Source organism: Eumetopias jubatus, unplaced genomic scaffold, assembly GCF_037043125.1.
Source record: "Eumetopias jubatus isolate StellerSeaLion01/CBP00866 unplaced genomic scaffold, mEumJub1_p1.0 scaffold_1, whole genome shotgun sequence".
NCBI lineage: Eukaryota > Metazoa > Chordata > Mammalia > Carnivora > Otariidae > Eumetopias > Eumetopias jubatus.
Window position 1 is genome coordinate 91,454,860 of NW_028274807.1, and position 19,947 is coordinate 91,474,806.

Here is a 19,947-nt window from a genome sequence, read left to right on the forward strand (position 1 = left end):
CTTAATAAAACTAGGGAAAAATTAAAACAAAAATTGACAAGCAATAAATAAATAAAGTTTGGCCATTAAATTCAATAGTTCAATAGCTTTAGGTAAGACAAAGTAATTCTCACAATCTTAGATGAACTTAAACAAATGGGAGTATCGCTGGTGCCAGTTTCTTAATATGAAAAAATCTGTAGGCTACCAAGTATCCGTGTTGATACTACTTGTACGGATAATAACAGGAACACAAAAGAAAAGAAGTTTGATCTACATGAATATATATAACCCTGGGTACCTCACAGTTTCTTGCTTTGAGAAAACATATGGGTAAGTGTTTTGAAGACATTGCCATTCATTTCAAAAAAACGTTACTTCTTAATCTCAGGAAACAAACTGAGGGTTGCTGGAGTGGTGGGGGGTGGGAGGGATGGGGTGGCTGGGTGATAGACATTAGGGAGGGTATGTGCTATGGTGAGCGCTGTGAATTGTGTAAGGCTGTTGAATCACAGACCTGTACCTCTGAAACAAGTAACACATTATATGTTAAAAAAAAAAAAGGAGAAGATAGTAGGAAGGGAAAAATGAAAGGGGGGAAATCGGAGGGGGAGACGAACCATGAGAGACTATGGACTCTGAGAAACAAACTGAGGGTTCTAGAGGGGAGGGGGGTGGGGGGGGATGGGTTAGCCTGGTGGTAAGTATTAAAGAGGGCACGTACTGAATAGAGCAGTGGGTGTTATACGCAAACAATGAATCATGGAACACTACATCAAAAACTAATGATGTAATGTATGGTGATTAACATAAGATAAAAAAAAAGACATTACAGTATCCATACTCATTTTTCTCAACTCTTAGAGAGTCTTGAGCTAAAAAATCTGTTTCCCCCTAGTTCTATCCTTCAATAATCCCTTGATTACTGGTTATTCCTTCCAATTGAATGAAATTAGCACAATCTGTATGTGTCTGTGTGACCATGTATGCATGTATGTTTATATGAGTTTATGAGTATGAAGAAAACAAAGGGAAATCATGACTTAAGGACACCTTGTTAGACCTTTTGTAAGTTAGGCACTTTGGCTCTTCAAGAAGTTAGGCATATTAAAAATACCGTACGGATCATTAGCACCTTTATGTCTCTTGCTATTTTATCCCCACAAAAATATATTTACCTGTAAAAAAGGATACTTCCACTGAAGAGTACATGAAACATAACTCTAAAAGAATATAAAACATTCTAATTTCTGTGGAAGAGCAAAGTGTTCCCTGTCCCATTCTGCAGGGAACAACCAGAATACCTTTCTGCAGTGTAAAATTGACCGCATAAGAAATAGCTCTCAAGCAGGAATGAGAACAAGTATTTACTGAACATCTACCACATAGCAGGTATGGTTAGGTACTTCATATGCTCTCTCAGTTAATTCTTCCAATAACTTCCCAAGTTTTCCTTACTACCATTTTATAGATGAAGGAACCACCTCCCAGCAAACTTATGACAATATGGTAATTTTTCTTTCTCCTAAAAATTCTAATTGTCATCTCATTTCAGCTTGAAAATAATGAAAATCATAGTATCTTTAAAATCTGGAGGGATTTCCATGCAGACTGAGATAGCAGTGGGATGTAGTGGTCATTGTCCCTGAAATCATAAAATATAAGTTCACCTACCACTTGTCTGATTGGTTTGAAAAAGCCTTGCTTTCCGCATATGTGATTTGTGGATAATAATATTTAGCAAGTCTACTGTATAATATTGATGCAACACAGCTTTTAAATCGCAAGACTCCTAACATACATTATCACCGCTTTTTTTTCTTCTTTTTACCTGAAGCCCTGCCTCTTCATTGTGATTATCACAGGAATTAATAAAATTGTCTTGAAAGATAAACACATAAACCTATTTGTGTTAAAAAAAATTTAAGTGAAAAGAAAGATAATCAAGTTTAAAGCAAATAAATTCCAGAAAATAATTAATATGGTCATATATTTTATCCAAGAAATATATATGTGTAAGTGTCTAAGAGTCATTATTTGCTTATCTTAATAACAATACAAGAAACACACCCTGATGGCTCAGACATCTTATTTGAAGTTTCTTTTCCGAAGGAGAAATACGAGAAGCAGGGAGAGAAGAGGAAGAAAGGGGGAGAGAAAGGGGAAAAGAGAGGAGGGGGAAAAGGAAAAGAAGAAGAGAAGGAAGAAAAAGAAGGAGGAGGAGAGGGAGCAGGACAAGAAGAGGAGGAAAGGGAAGGGAAGGGCTAGGAGATGGAGAGGAAGAGGAGGGGAGGCGAAGGAGAGGAAAGAAGAAGGTGGGGGAGGGGGAAGAGGAGCTAGAGAGGAGAGGACGGAGAAGGAGCGAGCAACGACTGTGTCTGATCAGAGAGGAGACTTCAAGACATAGCGAAGGCACAAAACAGATTGACCCTCTCTTGAGTTTTCAATAATAGGTTCTGCAGCTGGGTCTGATTTCTTGAGCTGCTTGTCCAAGTTGCAAAAGATATAACAAAAGGATTTTATTCTATTTATATGAAACATATTCACAACCTTTTATGCTTAATTTTTTTATTATAACAGATCTTACAATAGATTAATTACAATGACCCTGCCTTCAGCATTCCTGTATCACTTCCATTACACTTTACCATTTCTCCCGCGGCTCTTCATCCAGACAGGTCATCGTCTACCCTTCTATTCAAGTTGACTGCATTTTAGTTTATAATCATCCTGCTTGACGTTTTGTGTCTCATCCTAGGTTCCACTCCTTCTCTTCTAATAATTTAGCCTAGTCTCAACTCTGGAATCAGTATCCATTTGGCTTTTATCTTTCCTTTCCATTTACTCACTGATATAGAAATGGTTCATAAATGAGGAAGCAGTATATTAATGTAATGGAGCAGTATTCTTATGCAACAATGCATCTGCCTGTCAGGACCTTTCTTTAGAATGTGAATCTACCAGTTATTACTGGTTTGTTACCCTACTTTTGACTTCCATGTGGTTCCTGGAAAACAGATCAGGGTGCTAATGCACAATTCCCATTCTGAGTACTGCCTCAGGAAACGTTCATTTTGGTCCTTGAAACTGGCAAAAGGGCTGCACGACTTCTGGTTGGGTTTATTCTGTTATTTTAAAATGATTCTTTTATATTTGTTTCCCATTTTCTAATACACCAGCTCTAAAATCCATTCTGAAGGAAAGAACAAGTCATTTGGCCTTTCTGCAACTTCTTCCTCAGTAAATTCTCACTGGGATATTAAAAGCAGCCACGTACTTAAAATTTTGAAATGTTTAAAACATGTAATTGGTGTGGCTTGTGAAGTATGATTAATGAAAACAGAAGAGATATGTTTGTTTCTACTTCCTGCAAGGTCAATTGATTTTTTTAATAATTCTAGATTTTCAAGGATTAATTTTGCAATTATAAATAAAGTAGAAGAACTGTAAGTTTTCTTGTAATGTAGTGAAAGAAGTTTCAACAATCAAAGGCCTTGATTTGAATCCTTGCAACATCACTACCTAGCCTTGATTCATAAAGCACTTAATTTCTCTTTGTCTGTTTCTCTGCATTCTTCAGCATCTCTGAATGAGGGGTAATGACTATATCTTCCTCAATACTTGTGAAGGTGGTCAAATGACACTATAGGTATATGTGTTTTAAAAAATGGAAAATTTTTGTGCAAATCCTAGCCTTAAGGTCACCATTGTGTTTTATTTCAAACATATCAGCTGACGAGCCTGAAATTTTACAAGTACAGAATTCACAAACTTCTTTTCATGAGTACCTTTGCTCTGTTTAACACAGTGAGTGGTCAGTCCATCTAATGCTCACCAACAAAGTGAAAACCATTTTGATGCTCCCCATTGGGACATAATTGTTTTTAGCTTCCTAGTTTGATGTCTCTATACACAAAAATTTCCAGACAAGTAGTTAGAATATGAAGTAAGTCAAGGGGCACCTGGATAGTTCAGTCAGTTAAGCATCTGACTCTTGATTTCTGCTCAGGTTATGATCTCAGGATCCTGGGATAAAGCCCCACATCAGGCTCTGCACAGGGAGTCTGCTTAAGGATTTCTCTCCCTCTCCCCCTGTCTCTCCCCTCTCTCTACAATAAATAAATAAATCTTAAAAAAAAAAAGAAAGAAAAAAAGAAAAGAAAATGAAGTAAGTCCAGACCAGAACTAAAATTGAGGAAGTCTATGGGGTGCCTGGTGGCTCAGTCAGTTAAGCATCTGCCTTCGCTCAGGTCATGATCCCCAGGTCCTGGGATCGAGCCCCACGTCTGGCTCCCTGCTCAGTGGAGAGCCTGCTTCTCCCTCTCTCTCTGCCTGCTGCTCCGCCTACTTGTGCTTTTTCTCTGTGTGTCAAATAAATAAATAAAGTCTTTAAAAAATAAAATAAAATAAAATAAAATAAAATTGAGGAAGTCTAAGAAAACACAAGGAACGGATGAATATTGAATGTCCAAAAATGTTAAAATTAACTTTGAGGAAAACTGGAGGACTACCCACATTTCCAAATTTAATGAGCACAATTTTAAGAAATTAAAGCTTATTCCCATAAATCTGCCTTACCCAGGCGAAACTGTAAAATTGATATTTGTGTCTTATTCTTGAAGCAACTGTCCTTGACGTTTTCCCACCATTTCAGTCCTAAGGATCTTTTCTGGGATATTTGGCCTGGAGAAGTCACTATATAGGCTATTCCATGTAAGGCCAGAAGTTGCAAGAGACAGACTTGGGGCAGACCAGTTTTTACTGGAACAGGTAAAAAACATGGCCTAGATGCCAACCCCTATTCATTTCATAGCTTTTGCCAGCATGTGTTTGAAATTTTAAATTTTCTCTTTGCTTCTTTTCCAGATAGAAATCTCTTGTTGAGTGTGCCTGACTTGTTCTGACTCTATTAGTTTATCTTAGAAGAGCTGACTACCTTATAAATATAAGTACCAGTCTAGTATCCATTTTACTTTTCACAATTCAGGAACATGTATTTCATGGATGTGGACATTGTATATCACTGACAACATAATGTTAGCCTCAAATAACATTTTACAAATCCTGGAGTTATACTATTACTGCTATATTTACCTAAATTCTCCCTCATTCCCTCATCCGTTGCTATGGCAAATATTCCTTCTGTTTATCCTCTCTCAGCCCTGTGACCTATGTTCCTTTTTCTTAGAAGCCTGAAAAGCAACCATATGTTAAGTTATAACATCTTTAATTTGAGAAGAAATGTCTCCTTGATGGTGCTGTCTATAACTTTGCTTACAGGTTACAGCTGTCACATACAATTCCTTTGAATCTTCCTCACTGGAAGAAATGCAGACCACATGCCTTTCCTAGGTTACCTGAAGCAAAATAATTTTCTAATTGGATATAAATGTTCCTATGATATTATCAATTATTAAGGTTTTGTAAGCAAATACAACTTTTACACAAGACAGTTAATTTACACAAGACAGCTAATTTCACACAAATAGTATTTGCTATTTTTGTGGTGTTTTACAAAAGATTAGCAGATGAAAGAAATCTAATATATAACTTCACTATTTAGTTAATTTTAATCTGTTTGTTTTTTCAGACTTTTAGTTCCTGTAAGACTCTTGTAGAACCTGTTCAACAGATACAGTTTCTGAGAAAGTAGTTTTGGTTTTTGTGGAAAGAAAATAATGTAAGAATGACATTGAGATGTCAAATGTATGTACCCCAAAAAAGGAGACAGAGGTATTTTTGGTTTTAAAAAACAGGGTAAAAGGATGGTGTGATATAGTGCAAATTATTAAGCAAGTATGTCCCATATGCCTCTTCTTTGTTCTTATAGGTAGAGCCTTCATACAAATTTTGACTATTTGCTTATACAGTAGTCCTCAAGCTGGTCTTATGAACCGTTCTATTTATAACATTATTGAAGATCCCAAAGACCTTTTGATAGTTTCTTTTTTTTAAAGATTTTATTTATTTATCTGACAGAGAAAGAGGGAGAGATAGAGCACAAGTAGGGGGAGAAGCAGGGAGAAGGCAGAGGGAGAGGGAGAAGCAGGCTCCCTGCTCAGCAGGGAGCCTGATGTCCTGATGCGGGGGATCCATCCCAGGGCTCTGGGATCATGACCAGAGCCAAAGGCAGACGCTTAACTGACTGAGCCTCCCAGGCGCCCTGACAAATGATAGTTTCTTAAAGATTAATTATAATGTAGATTCTGGAACCATTATCAATCAACTTGTGCTCTGTTACATTGAAAGCCGTTGGTTTTTCTTACACTTTGAATGGATTGTTATGAGTTAGTAATATCATACATTGGTTATTTGGAAAACAATGAATTATTTGCAGATTTCTATTATGCAAATTTCTATCATGCAGTAGTAAATTTCTTAAATTGCACATGTTAGTATCACCAATCATCAGGTCTTCAAGCATTGGGTGGCTGTCAAGCTCATAGTGACAGATATAAGTTTTCTAAAATTCTAATTTTTGCTCAAAAGCTCAAACTTCTATCACTGGCAATAAATACTGTCAGTTGTGTTCCTTTAAGTGACAGGCACACTTATTTCATTTTAAAAAAAGTCTGCCAAACTCGAAGTCTGATAATCAGTTTGTTAGTTGTTCTTCCATGTAAAAATGGTGTTCCCTGGTAACAGCAGTTAAGTCGGCTCACAAATGCGTACAATGGCCCAAGTACTTTCTGTCAAGACAGTCAGCATATTTTGTTATGCAAGAGAGGAGTGCTTTATGCATGTATCCTGTCTCATCATGCCAAATATTAAAAAGAAATGCACTCAAGGGTTGAGATTTATCATTTTTCTGGGGGGACAAGTACATACAATGGTGAAGAATACACTCAGTGAATACTAGAGCAGTTTGATATCAATGATTTGATTCCTGCAGTTTTGCCCACTATGGCTTTTGCAACACTAGTACAAATGTCAACATAGTGATAAAGGAAAATCATATCTAAATATTATTATGAAAATAATAATAATAATATTGTGAGAGCCCCCAAAGGGCTGAAGGGTCCTTGGGAATCTGTAGGCCACACTTTGAGAATCACTATACTAGTTCATAGCATCCTTAGTATCCTCCCAGCTTTTGTAACTCTTATCTTCCTTCAGGATAGTTGCCGTGACTGTCTCCTTAAAACATGTTTCCATCATGTGCTTGCTTAGTAATCTGTGAAGCATTGTTAATTTCTTCCATAAAATTAGAAATCCTTTAACTAATGAACAGATCCTTAATAGGCTCCTGCCTTTCTCTATGGTCAATTTATTACTTTAGTCAAGCAAATTTACATGGCAGTTTTTAATATTCTCTATCACCAAGTCATTTGGGGGGGGGGCCACTCTTCCAATTTGGATTTTCTACCTTTTTTTCTCTAAATGTGACCATTTTCTTTACAATAAATGTGACCATTTTAACATGCAACTCAAAACTCACTTCCTCCTTACTTCTTTCCAAGTTTTACATTTTCCTGTCATTGCAGACCCTTTGCCCAAGCCTTGTTTTTCCACTTTTTTTGATATACATCCACCAATTAACTGTTTCAAGTTTCAGTTCATTTATTGTTGGTTATATAAGTCTCTATATAATTTTTCACAATTGGGCTAAAACTTTCATTTGGGGGCTAGTTGCTTAGTATCTAACATAATTTTTAAACAAAAGGAGCATGATACATGCTGTTGTCATTACCTTCACAGAAAGGCAGCACTTTTAAAGATATCTGGAAAATTTATTCTTTCCAAAGTAATGTGCTATGACACATTATTTGGTACAAGTCACAACAGGTTGCAACTCTATACTTTGAGTCAAAGCAAATAGAATATAAAAATAGGATATTTGTCGATAAAGAAAGAAGTAATAAACACATTAGAAAATCCCTTTGTATTTCAAAGAGAAACCATTAACATTCTTATTTATACTATTAGTAATTAGTAGACTTCCCTAATTGGAGTCACTTTCAGTAATGGTAATTTGGTCCATAACTAAGCATTGAATCCAACATTGAGAGCTTTTCCCATAATCAAAGTCCATATCCAATTCAAATTTTGGCTTTAATCTAGGGATTTAGTCAGGATGGACACTCTATACATAAATACAGTGCCCATTGTAGTATGATCCCACTAATTTTCTTAATTCAACAAAGAGAAATCATGGACAATTGCCAGAAGTCCAATTGCTTCATAAAGCATAAGTGTTACATTAATATTTCTCCTTTGATGTGGGAGCTACAGGGGGCTTTATAGTAGGTAAAATATTGTTACCTGGATGTCATTTATTAGTCTCCAAACCAAAAATCATGATGTTAATATAAATGATATTAATACCTGATAAAATACAAATGGCTTTGATTCTATCAAAAAGTCCCTTTTAATTCTCAGATTCTAAAAGAAATAAGCATCCCATTTCATTATCCAGTGAAACTATATAGTAGAAGCCACTATAATTTATTTAAGTTCGTTTTAAAGATTCTTACATAATTGCCAGTTGAAGGCAGCATAAAAAAATAATAAAATGCAGGCAGACATTTATTTCCATACAATAGGGCTACTCAAAATCTTAGTTTAAGTATGTATTTACCTTTCTGGCTCTTTAGAACCTATGCAATGTCTGGAACATGGTTTATACTCAATAATTATTGCTGAATGAATCATAAGTAATTTCTAGTAGGTTAGAACAGAAGAGAATTTATTAATTGTACTTTTCAAAGTACTCATTCTAAAATGCATCCCACCCAAGCAACACAGAGAATAGAAAAATACATGTGATATTTATCACGCTGTTCCTAAACCAACAACACCTCTGCTCCACCCTCTCCCCCTCAATATTACACAGACAGATGAATAGAGCCTTACATCTACATCTTTGTCTCTGAATCTTGATAGCTTTTCTACAAGAGAGTTGATAGCCAACATTTGGTTCACAGACCTTAAAGAAAAGATAATAGGGCCAACACTGTATTATTTTTAAGAGAAAATGTCAAGAACAAAAAATGAAAATGTCAAAAGATAGGTTGATATACTGTATTACTCAAAGACGTTTTTGTTGGGAGAGCTGACCAAGTGATTTACTAACAGCTTTTATTGGACAGTCTTTGGATTACAATGTAGATGAAAAATAAATGGGAATCCATTTCATGCTTACTCTATCCAGGCATTTGACAGATGGAGAAAAAAATAGGAAGACACAATTAGAGTCTACAAAAATGTGGAATTTTTTTCAGGTTTTAAAATTATGAAAAATAATTCTGTACTGCAAATTTTTTTCAGAGGGCTTACTTATCTATCTTTATCTTTATATCCTTTAATTACATAAACTGCCTTTCATTACTGATCATATCTGCATACAGGTAGAGGTTATGAAATTGTGTAAATCTGATGTTCAACTGGGATGTAAGTGCGAAAGTCAGTAGAGGGGGCCCTTGGTATAGTCAGTTCATAATAGATGTGGATCTCATTGGTGAATCTTAGATATCTAAGATTAGGTTCTCTTGTGGCTCCTGAGGAAGAATTTGTTCGCTCAGTAGCATTTTAATCCATAAATGTTCACTGAGTGTCCATTATGTGTCAGGAATTTTCTAGGTGTGTACATAGAAAGATAAACAATGTTGGTGAGCATTATTACTTCCCATTATGGAGATGTCTCCAATGGATACAAAGTAAAAACATAAAAGAAATGTAGAGAAAAATAAATATTCTCCATTGCTCAAAAAGGCATATTACTGCACACTTATAAAGATCTACTAGGATGTCATACTTACTTTTGATGATTATTTGATGTATGTTAACCAATGATATTTATGTTGATGAAGAATATGGAGGGCTAAAAACCTTAGGAGACCTCCTTTTAAAGGTTCCTATTTCTTGGTATTAATGACCCATTAAATTTATTATTTGCATCCCATAATCTTCATTCTATTTTTCTAAGTGAGGAAATCTCATACTGAAATTCTAAAGTAAAATATACTTAAACATAGATCCTCATCATTCTTTAATGTATGTTTATTATTAATTCTATAAAGAAGACAGACAATATATCTCCCTTCTGACTATATGTTTTTCAATACTGTTACAATATAGCAAAATTTTCAAGTATTTATCCCACTGACTTTTGGTCATGTCAAGAAATAAAGTGTTGCTCACTTGAGTAATTTAATATTTTCCACATATAATTAATGGTAATTTGAGCTGCAAAACATCAGGGATAATGTGTAAGTTAGTCCCCTGTTCGTCTTCTCTAAACTTTTTTTCTGTTGTACGTGTACATGCGGGGATTTCAAAAAATAATTTAAGAATGATTTCTTATTGTTTTCCTAAAGAGTTAGATTTTACTTTCATGCTTTTGCAGAAACATACTTTGCTACTGTTTTGGCAGAGATATATGATTTGCTTGACAATAATCTACTGTAATTTTCTTATTTCAAAAACCAATGCCTTTAATTCTGATTTTATGTTCTAATCTTTATAAAGTAGTTCATTTCTCCCACAAAATGTTAAACTGGGTCATTCCATTGTCCTAACTTGCTTATCAATGTGAAATATTTCAAATAGTACACGGACTTCTCAATTCTTCTCAGTAAGTTATGGACTGTTTTACTTTATTTTAGCTTGTAATTGTTTTTTTACTTTTTTAAATTTTTTTGTTTTTGTAAAATGTTTTTTCTCCATTTATTTTTTATTTAAATTCAAATAGCCAACATACAGTGCATCACTAGTTCTTGATGTCATTTTTTGCAGCGAACCAAGTGACCAAATAAGACATAATCACTAAGATTTCACTGAATCCTTATGTGATGACAACACAATTGCATACCTTCTCTTTATAGTCCCATTTTTTTCCACCTACTCTAGAATTTAGGTTACTAGATTGAGATTTAGTATTAAGACAACAGCCATGTTGAAAGAAACTCTAAGAAGCAACCATATAGATCCCTTACTGATTTGTCTGTAAATCTGCTACTGAGGACACAGATTGTTACATTATAGGGCATCTTTGAATAAAGTGATCTCTCTGATTATACTATAAGAAATATTTGAATTGAGCAACTGGCTTGTTTAAAACAAACTATAAATCCCACTTTCCATTAGCTACCAGCAAACCAAGAAAAAAAAAAAAAACAAGATGTAGTCCATCCCAATCAAACTCATAAGATCTTATGATATACTTTGTGTACTGACTTCATCCAGGCTTCATCTGAACATCCTATTTTTAATATTGCTTTCCCTGTTGAGTTTTGTTTTTGTTTTATTTTCAATTGTGCTAAGACACATGTACCATAAAATTTACCATCTTACCCATTCTTTAAGTGTACGGTAAGTACATTCACATTGCAATAGTGTTAGGTACATTCACATTGCTATAGTGTTAAGTACATTCACATTGCTATAGTGTTAAGTACATTCACATTGCTATACAGTCTATCTCCAGAACTGTTTTCATCTTGCAAAACTAAACTTCTGTTCTATTAAACAACAACTTTGCATTTCCCTTTCACCTCAGCCCCTAGCAACCATCATTCTACTTTCTCTCTCTATGAATTTATCTACCCTAGGTACCACATATAAATACTTGCCTTTTTGTGATTGGCTTATTTAACTTAGCATAATATCCTGAAGGTTCATCCATGTTGTAGCATGTGTAAGAATTCCCTTTCTGTTTAAGGCTGAATAGTATTCCATTGTATGCATATACTACATTGTGTATATCCACTCATCTATTGATGGACACAGGTTGCTTCCACATTTTGGCTATTGTAAGTAATATTGCTATGAATGTGGGGGTACATCTTTGAAACCCTGTTTTCAATTCTTTGGGGTATATACACAGAAGTGGATTTGCCAGATCGTATAGTAATTCTATTTTTAATTTCTTGGAGAACTGCCATACTGTTTTCCATAGAAGCTGCACCATTTCATATTCCCACAAACCATGTACAAGAGTTCCAATTCTCCACATCCTTGTCAACACTTAACTATTTTCTGGTTTTTTGACAGTAGCCATTCTAATGAGTGTGAGATACTATCTCATTGTGGGTTTGATTTGCATTTCCTTAATGATTAGTGATGTTGAGCATCTTTTCATATGCTTATTGACCATGTTTATATCTTCTTTGGAGAAATGTCTATTCAAGTCTTTTGCCCTTCTTTAAATTGGGTTCTTTGTTTTTTCATTGTTGAATTATAGGAGCTCCTTATATATTCTGGAAATTAACCCTTATAAGGTATATGATTTGCAGATATTTTCTCCCATTCCATGTGTTGCCTTTTCACTCTGTTGATAGTGAGTGTCCTTTGATGCACAAAAGTTTTTTGATTTTGACATAGTCTGATTTATCTATTTTTTCCTTTTGTTCCCTATGAGTTATTTTAACTTTGATTTAACCTCATAAGTATTATATAAGCTATTTTAAACTCCTCCTAGAACAGAATATAAATAAGTAACAATGTGGTCAACTCACTTTTCAATATTAGCTATCCTGTCATTTTTCCTATGATATTTTAACTATTTGTACCTTGTTATGAGCCCTTTTTTATTTGTTCATGGCATGAATATAAACAAATAGTGCCTGAATATCTGAACAAAAATTATCTAGGTAAGAAGACAGTTTTCCATGGGCCTCCCACATTTTTGCATGTCTTGTGAACAAAGCACTGACTGGGTTTTGCTCTGGACTATCTTTTCAAAGATGGTTATCTGGTAAACAGGCTTGGAAGAAAAGGCAAGTCTGCTCATAGCCTTAGAGGATGGAGATAGTGTTTTCCTCTAGAGTTAAGGACAGGCACACTTACAGCCCATTATAAAAGATTTACATTCCCTAAGCTCAGGATTCCTCTCATAATGTAACCTACAGCATGTGAAAATGTCGCCTGGTCCTCTTTGCTTTGCCATCTGGGAATTGTGGCTCAAGGAATCAGTACAAGAGCCTTATAAACTTTCTACTACTATTGCTGTAAGAAACTGTCCTTTGTTTCCAGCCTTGGAGGTTCATGTATTCTGTGAGCATCCGTGAAACCATGTCAGGCTAACTTGTAAGCTTGCAAGTAGGGAAAAACTCAGACCCTTCATGGTGTTTGGCAATATATTATAAGGATTTTTGTGAATATACTTGGAAGTCATTTAGCCTAATCTCCTACTCAGTCAAGACTTTCTTCTACACATCTTGACAGATGGCATTCTAAATATCACTTAAATGATTCCAGTAAAAGGAAAACTCCTCTCAAAACCTATTGCATCATTGGTCCCTCCTTATGTGAACTGAACTATTAATAACTTCATAATACTGGGTTTTGCTTGGCCTCGTCTGGTATTGCATAGAATAACTATTCTATTTTTCCACATAGCAGATCTTCATATTTGACAGTACTAACTTAGTCTCCACTAATCTTATTTAACTCTCTAGACATATCATTTTCATTCCATATCTTCACACACTATGTTCTCCAGACCCACTAGACACTCTAGACACACTACAGTATGGAGGTAATTCTCACAGATGCTCAGAACTATAGATGAATTCAATACACTATATGGCTAAGACACAATTTAGTGAAAATATCCTTTATTATTTGGACAGAATGCATTTTGTTGATTTAACATTAGTTTTATGTATAGTTTTTGTATTTCTGTCGTAGTGTCACATTTAGCTTGTGATTAGTTAAAATATTCAGACTTTTTCCATGTGGTCACTCTCAAACTATGACTGTATTTGTAAACTGACTTTTTAAATCTATAACATAAGATTTTTATTTTTAACCAATCCAGATCATTTTGAGTTTTGCTTCTGTCATCAGTGATATTAATTCCTTATTAGGTAAAATTTATGCCATCTGAAAATTTTATAGACAACCTTACAATCACTTAATCTTAGTCACTAAAGGAAATATTGTCCACAAAAAGGCTAAGGACAAGCCATTAAATTCCTTCTTTCATAATAACACAGACCATACTTCAACATTATTGATCGGTTGCCTAGATACTTATAATCCACTGAACGATGCCATTATCCAGCATAAATGTCGCCAACTCAATTATAAGAGTATCTTATTTGGTGAAATTAAAATAATCTACATTTTTGGAAGTCTCTAGATCTACCATTTCTAAAATAATATTTCAGCACTTTACTAGAAAAGTAAAAGGAGTGTCATTCAGGAGGATGAATCAATGCTAATTTACCTTGCTACTGACCAACCAAGGTAAAGAGACCTGGATTTAGGCATCTTTGCCTAAACAAGAAATTGCTTTTCTGAGCCCTAATCTCATATAAAGCCAAAACCTTAAGCCTCTGAAGGAGTGATAGCTAACATTCTCATTCACAAAGTCCAGGCAAAAATCCATGGCTTCTGGTGGAGAAATAGAAGAAAAACATTTCTGTCTCTGGGAAAATAAATAGGAAACTCCTACCTCCATTGTGACTTTTTGGTGCAGTTGGAAATATGCTATATCTTTATTGTGGTGTGGTTATAAACTTGTCAAAATGTATCAAACTATACACTTTAAAAAAGTGAATACTACTGTATGTAAATTATGCTTCATAAAACTGACAAATAAAAGTACATTAAAGTAAATTTTCTAAAAATTAGAGAATAACTATAAAGAGAACAAAGAATATGAAATCAATATTGCCTTTAAAAACAAACTGAATTTTGAAATAGTAATCATTACCATTAAAACTTAGGTCTAAAAAGATCTCCCAAGGAAACTAAATGAAACAGGTACCTGTCTAGGAGTTTTATTTAGATCATCAAAAATCTTATAAGTTCTCTTATAGCAGTTTCTAACTAAAAATACATTACAAATGAGGTATGTATTATTTCTTCCACATGCCATTAAAATATTTGCTAACTCCATCATCTATTACTCGTAATATATATGAAAAGCAGAAATGTACAACATATTCTCTGTTTATTTTGTAATAAGATGAGAAATTAACAATAAGAGTTATAATAAGAAAAACTACCCTTTGGAAATTGATAATGCTATCCTAAATAATTTTTCAATCAAAGAGAAATACAAATATATAATTAAGTTCTAGGAGAAAAAATTATGAGAATAAAATATACTTTATCATTCTTAAGGATATAGCAAAAGAAATCATAGCTGTAAATGCTTTCTTTCTATAGAAAGAAAACATAAATTAAGTGAAGAATTCGAAGAGAAATAATAAAATCCAGAGAGGACAAAAATATAAAAATAGAAATGAAGTAGAAATGAATGAAATAAAAGAAAGAACAGTAGAAGGAATGGCTAAAACTAAGCCATTTGGTTTGGTCAAAAGACCAAAAGAATTCAAAACTTCTGACAACTCAATACCAACATAGTACTTTATAAAAATCACAGTATAATAATAATAATAATTATTATTATTATAACAGTAATAATAAAGCCACCTTATTTTTATGTTTCCTCACTTTTTGTCCTGGAAATAGTTGTTCCGTTATTCACTTTCTTAATCCTTGACTTTAATATTCTTTATTAATTTCAATGTTCTTTTGTTTTGTTTTGTTTTTAAATATTTTATTTATTTATTTGATAGAGAGAGAGACAGTGAGAGAGGGAACACAAGCAAGGGGAGTGTGAGAGGGAGAAGCAGGCTTCCTGCTGATGCGGGACTCGATCCCAGGACCCCGGGATCATGACCTGAGCCGAAGGCAGGCCCTTAACCAACTGAGCCACCCAGGGTCCCCTCAATGTTCTTTTGAATCAGTAATTAATTCAAATCATCCCTACAAAAAGTCAAAGGACAAAGTCCACAAGATCATGTTGATAGATCCTAAGGATACTTGAAAAAAAATAAATATTTATTTCTGATAATAAGTCTTGGAAAAAATATTTTTTCTCATATCAATCCATATTCATAATTATCAGTGAAATATTAAATCATCCCTAGATTACCTCACTTACTTAAATTCCTTTAAAAAATATTGTAGCCTATGCAGTAAGAGAAGAAAAAAGATGTAAATATTGAAAAGCAGTACCAACCATCATTATTTGCAGATGATGTGAATAAAACTAAATTATTGCAATATTAAGTCAAAAGGATACAAAAATAAGTATTTTTAAAATACATATGAAAATGGGCGCCTGGGTGGCTCAGTTAGTTAAGTGTCTGCCTTCAGCTCAGGTCATATTCCCAGAGTCTTAGGATCCAGTCCCACATCAGGCTCCTTGTTCAGCAGGGAGCCTGCTTCTCCCTCTGCCTGCTGCTCCCCTGCTTGTGCTGTCTCTTGTTCTCTCTCTCTCTAACAAATAAATAAATAAAATCTTTAAAAAAATAAACATGTAAATGCTAACAATTAGAAGTTAGGAAATAATGGGAAAAATCCCTTTCCTACTATGAATATATACAATGCTTTCAAACTTTAAGAAGCATACAATTCACCTGGGGGTTTTGTTCAAATGCAGATTGAACAGGTTTGAGGTGGGAATCAAGATTTTATATTTCTAATGAGCTCTCAGGTGCTGTTGATCATGTTTTGAGTAGTAAGGTATGTATATATGTGTGTGTGTGTGTGTGTGTGTATGCATACATACATACACATTCACACATATACATATATATGTATATTCTCATGTAAAACTTTCGTGTAAAATATTAAAACTTAAGAATTAATAAGAAATTAGTGAAACCTCTGTTCTTAAAAAGTAGAAAGAAGGTTAAAAAATTACTGGGAGACAAAAAAATATTTGAGTGAAGAAGAGAAATGTCACATCCCTGGATGGGAAGACAACATTATAACAATGTCTAACTAAAATTAATCTAATGCTTTTATCTTAACATAATGAAAACCACCAAATGCTGCTCTTTGTAACTTTAAAAGATGAGGTTTATAAAGTTCATCAGGAAGAATAAACATGCCAGATAACAAATTTTTTTCACAAAGAGGGCATTAGGCAGTTCTTCTCTTCCAGAAATTAAGATGTATTTTAAAGTGACAATAATTAAAACAATTTGTTCTGTATAGAAACAGACATATTAAAAGTGTGGGATACGAAGTCCAGCCATGGATCCAACTGTGCATATAAACTTATATATAATGGAAGTGGCATATCAATCACTGAGAGAAAAATAAAGTATTTGACAAGTGAATTGAGACACTTCAAATAATCACCAGAATAGACTTATATTCTGGCCTTACAACAACATTATGACCTTAGAGCTTAATAAAACAAGTGCACATGCATGCATGTGCACATATCAAATTATGTGAACTTTAATATAAAAGATAAGTTCTAAAACACAAATGCAAATCTAACAAGCATAAGATATATCTCAGCTAACAAACTGATAAAGAAACTAAACTTTTATCTATTATAATATTTATTATTTTACGTGATCTCATTCTATTTGAATAGTGCTAATCAATTGAATGAACAATCATGGGCTGTTACTAACACTATCTCCATTCTTCCGACAAAAATTCAATGAGTTCTGTAATTTAGCTATTCTCTTTAACATGATCTTTTTTTTTCTTTACTAAAAGCCCTATCAACATAGCTAAATCAGAGTTATTTCCTCTGTGATAAAATCAAACCCATCAGCACAGAGTTCTTCTCTCTCTGATTATAATTGTAGGGTTGCTGGGGCTTTTGTTTGTTTGTTTCTTTTTTTGCTATAGCCCCCATCTGATTGTCCATTTTGGTCCTACACTGCCTCCTACAGCTCCCCAAATGGCATCAAATGATAAATGATTAAGAACTTTTAAAGGCTAAATTATCATTTCCTTTACAAGTTGTATGCACATAAAATACATCTTTAAAAGGGTATGTCATTTTAGAAAGCATCAAATAAATTACTAAATGTGTAAAAACTAGGCTTCATAATCACCGCTAGCATGTCTTTGCCAAATATCTAATAAGGCATATCATAAGCACACAGTATATGCTGCAATAATTATGAGAGCCAAAAATAATAGGTTGCCAAATATAATAGCTCATCTCAAATTTCTAAATATTCTTTTATGATTATACCTCCACCTCTCAGAGTAGACTGGGTTCAGGTCTTCTTTGGGTCCCTCAGAAAAAGCTGTGACTCACATGGTACCATGTAGGGTTAGATTATGGTTAAAAGAAACTATTCCAGTCTAGCAATCGTGATTTCTAAGCTCATGTTCTCCACTTGCATTTCTTCCACACCAGAAAGAGGACTTGTAATTACAAGCAATTTTTTTCATCTATCCTTTTTAAAAGTCACACTGATACAGTTCCCATGTTTACCTCATCAACCCTCACTACCAATGAAAATCTTCTCCTTCACCTACATTCCAAACTATTTTGATGACTCTTCATTTCCCTCCTCCCTCTTCTACTAAACCTTTCTCTCACTCCTCCTGTCCACCACACTCCATCCTTCTCTCCAGTCTTTTGCATTTTTGTCAATAGAACTTGTCTGGGGGGGAAAAAAGGACTTGTCTGACAAAGCAAGATTCTTAGAGAACAGCTCAGCAATGCCAGAATACTACGTCATGGGCAAAGAGATGTCAAAGACTAGAAACATCCATGCAGTAAGGATTTTGTCCCATCACATTTGCAGGCACTTAGTAAGATTGCACAAGTGAATAAATGATTACAAAGATAGAGGGAAGAATTAGCTATAATGCGAAAGAAAAATTCTAGTCAGTCAGAAGACCTAGACCCTTCACAGAGCTCTGCTCTTATTCCCTCTGATCTACTTTTACAAAGATAAGACATATAAACATACTCTTTTTCTGAATTAATATAAATATTAGTAGTACAATATTGATATGGAACTCATGCAATAGTTTTTAAATTTCCAACATTTTAATCAGAAATCACCAAAGGAAATAATGTATATTCTGGGGGTTTTATGTATTCATTTGTACAAATTATTAGTCATAGGGTAACATAAAACTTCACTAACTTAGGCCCCTTTAATCAGAAATCATCATGGGAAAAGCCATAGGTGTAATATGAAGTACTGTGGCTAGAGATAGGAAACACAATAAACTTGAAACCTTTCTTCAACTAATTTGTTGTGTATGATTTTAGAAAGGTCCCATAACCTCTTTGGTTCCTGTAAAGTTGTGTTTAAAGTGAGCTAAATTATTCAATCCATCCATCTCATCATCATATAATTCTATGATTCTGCATGGGTCAGAGAGATGTTCCTTTTCTACTTTATTCTTTCTATAAGCAATGGTTCTGGGAATGGAATTATTTTTGTTGGCATGTTTTGTAATCTGGACATGACTAGGCTTCAGGGATCACATGAATTCCCTAAATTTAGGCAGTTATGTTTGAGTGCATTTTTCTGGGCAGAAATACATAGCTTACATCTGATTCTCAAAAAGCTCTATGAACTTCTCAAAAAAAAAAAGATTAAAAACCACTTACTTCAATAATGAACTAATTCCAAGTGATTCACATTAACTTGTAAAAACAGGCTCACAAGAAGTTTGCTTCATAATATTGTATTGGTTCTGTAACATTCTGTATCCCACATCAGTAACATAATACACTCTGTTAGTAGAAGCTACATTTCCAAACTTTCACTAATAATCTCCTCATTCGGTGATGAGCCATGGACTACATCTGTCTAGTTCACCTCATTATATCAAGAGCCTTGAACAGTGCCTAGCTCTCAATGAATCAAAGAAGGGAAATGTCTACCAGTTTATCTCTAGGCGAGAGGACAGCTAAGGAATGATCATCTTTTCATCTGGGCATGAATTGAGACTCCAAACTTGGATGATGGAAGAATCAACAAATAAGGATAGATAGATCAGTTTATCTTCAAGCCAAGCCTGGTAATTTCAATAAAGAAGAAATGAAATCCAAAGTGCGTAAGGCCTAACCAAAAGTGGCAAGGTGAAAACCAGAGTCCTTAACCAATGGTACAGGTTCCTTTCATTCCACTAAGAACCTAATTATTGAGTGCAAATGACCATGTCACCCAAATTTGAGTTCCTTTCTTTTTAAGTGAAATTAAATAGCTAATAACCTCATCCTTCATT

General features: G+C 34.2%; 1 protein-coding gene across 1 annotated transcript in view; it reads left to right on the top strand.

The window, feature by feature from the left end:
• Window positions 1-19,947, top strand: part of SPATA16 (spermatogenesis associated 16) — a 197,219-nt gene that overhangs the window by 65,646 nt on the left and 111,626 nt on the right. The gene's annotated exons all lie outside the window — the stretch shown is intronic.